Source organism: Cygnus olor, chromosome 6 (assembly GCF_009769625.2).
Source record: "Cygnus olor isolate bCygOlo1 chromosome 6, bCygOlo1.pri.v2, whole genome shotgun sequence".
NCBI classification, from domain to species: Eukaryota; Metazoa; Chordata; class Aves; order Anseriformes; family Anatidae; genus Cygnus; species Cygnus olor.
The window spans coordinates 40,608,224-40,611,101 of NC_049174.1; positions in this window are offsets into that span (position 1 = coordinate 40,608,224).

The window sequence follows — 2,878 nt, forward strand, 5'->3', positions numbered from 1 at the left end:
TGTGGCAGTGCCTGTTTGCAGTCTGTTGCTTTTGCCAGCGGTAGATAACACTTATAAGGAATCGGTCAAAGGAAAGAGCGCCTTCTGGAACTGCGAAGCTCTGCGTTGGCAACTCGGTGACTGGCTTGACCTACTGTCCATCATCAGAGGGAAGCGGACTGCTGTTTTGAAAATAAGAAATAAAAAAATAATTAAAAAATTAAAAAAAATTAGGGTGCTGCTCTGTGGCACCTGGAGGACTGCCACTCCGTGTGGCAGTTAAAAGAATGTGATTTGGAGATGGAGAGCAGCAGAGGTAAAGCAGCTGGGAAGATAGGTATAGGTATTGCAGTAGGTAGGCTGTGGTTATGAGGTGCCTCAGGGTGTGCTTTTTGTCTTGTTTCTGCCCTTCCGTAGTGCAGCCTTGGAGAGGTGAATTCCCCATGTTGTGGAGTGGTGCAAAAAGGTGAGAGGGCTGTGAGCCCGATCAGTTTCCTTCACCAAAGCTAAGGCAGGTCTTTCAAGAGAAACAGCCTGGTTGCCTGTGCTGTACTCTGCACGCTGTTGACCTAAACCACACCAAAAACAGGGCTGCTGTTCCTCTTGCTCTCTTTACGTCTTGTCATGCACGGCCCCTCCCATTTCCCATGTGATTGGGGTGGGGTGCTGGGTGGGGTGCAATGGTATATGAGTTGCAGTCATCCCTTCAGAGAGCTCATTCTGCCAGGGCTGCACTTTGGGGTAAGTGCTTTGGTTTTCCTTCAGTCAGTTGCAGGGGTCTTTAGGTGGGTCAGAGTCTATGGACTGATGCGTTTCCAAGTAGAGAGCGGTACGCACATCATTGTGAGGTAACAACTAGTAGAATCTGTTAGAGTAAACCAATCTAGTAATAGGTGCCTGTATTGCATGCAGCTCTTCTTCAGGTGAGTAATTGTTACAGCATGTTTATAGAGAGGATGGCAATGTTACTTTGTGTGTTTGCTTTGTGGTTCTGGGTCCCTTATGATTTTTGCAGAATTAAGGCAAATATTATCAAAGTTATAACGTTGGTGGCAAAGTGATGGAGCAGGGTTTAGGAGATAAATATCATCGAAGCTCCCTGTATAAGCACGTATCTGAAAACAGCAGCAGTAGGTGTGTAAGGTGTAGTCTTTTTCAGGGTTAGGGACAGTTTGTTCTATTTTTGGAGCTTTTGCCTGCGGTTTGGCTGGCTGTAGAGTCTTTAGACCTTGCAGCCTTCTAGATTTTAAGTGCTTGGAATTCATACGATAGAGGTATGTTTAGGAGGTGTTGCCGGCTAACTTGTTTTTAAGAAATGGTGGGGTACGGTTCCTCGACCGCATAAGTACGGTAGTATTACCGAGAGACTGAGCAGGGTCACCTTTTTCAGCTGTAAAGGGTAAGTCTGTGATTGCTGCAGCCCAGGCACATGTTCCTGCCCATCACTACAGTTATTTTACTACATCAAATAGAGTAAAATTCCAGTTTCTCTTTTAGAGGTGCTATAGGTAGCTTCAGAGAACGGGTGGAAGCATCTGCCATGTGGGGTAGGTAAGCAGCTGAGGTAAAGGAGCGGATGAAAGTAACTGTCCTAAGGGTGCTGTGGCTTTTGCTGCAGTGGTTGCTTTCTCTTCTGTTTATCAGGTGCCACAGGCAAGGTGGGCTGTGATAGTGTTTAGAATAGGAGCAAAGCAGGTCAGTTGAATGCTGTTTGGTTCCTGAGACAGGTGTTGTAGAGGACAAAGGTTGTCTGGCGTGGCAGTTCCTGATGGTGGTCTTCTTCAGTAGGTGAAGAGGTGCCTGAAGCCCCATCCCGTGTAGCCTGAGTACGTCTCGCTGAGGATGAAGCCTGCTTTACAGCAGTTCCCAAAGCTGTGTTGAGGCTGAAATGCTGTGTCTGTGTTTGGGTTGCACCTTGGTGAGTGTAGGGATGGGTTTTAAGTCAGTGCAGCAGAGGGCCAGGCTCCAGTGTCCTGTAGTGTGTTTTGACCCATCAGCGTAGCCTTTTGGTTTTCAGATAGCCTACTCAAGTACGTGATTTTTCCTGTGAGTGATGTTATTACATGGAATTGATTTTTTTTTTTTTTTTTTTGGCGTGTAATCTGTTATGCTCCTAGATTTTTCTTTCTATGTAAAGAAAGGTTTGAGCTAATTCCAGCTGAAAAAATTTCAGTTGCTTGCTTGGTCATATTGTCCTTTCAATATTCAAAGCTGCAGCAAAAGCATGGGGATTGTTGCTTCTAGAAACACCCCAGTTCTCTTGTCTGCAGTCTGCATGCTGTTGAGCTAAACCAGATTTAAAAAAAAAAAAAAGTAAACAAAAACAACATACAAACCACCACAGCTGCTGCTGCTCCTGCTCTCTTTCTACTTTCTTGTGCTTTGCCCCTCCCCTTTCCCAGGTGATTGGGTTTGGGTGCTGGGCAGGGCCAAATGGTATATGAGCCCCAGGTATGGCATTAGAGAGTTCATTCTGCCTGGGCTGCTCTTTGGGGTAAGTGCTTTGTTTTTCCTTCAGTCAGTTGCAGGGTTCTTCGGGCAGGTTGGAGTCTATGGATTTCTAGATTTTAAGTGCTTGGAAATCACTTACTAGAGGGATATTTAGCAGAGGTTGCTGGCTCACTTTGTTTTTGGGATGGTGGGATACACTTGTGTTTTTGGGTTATATTTGAAACTCTAGATGTATCAAGCCACTTGTGTAACTCTCCGGAGGACTAAAACGAGCTTGATTACACGCTACAAGAGGCTTGACCACATAGGCGCAGTATTACCAAGAGACTAAGCAGGGTCGTATCAGAGTCACCTCTTTCATCTGTAAAGAGTAAGTCTGTGATTTGGCGCGGCGCCGCCCGGGCAGCTTTTGGCGCGGCGCCGCCCGGGCAGCTTTTGGCGCGGCGCC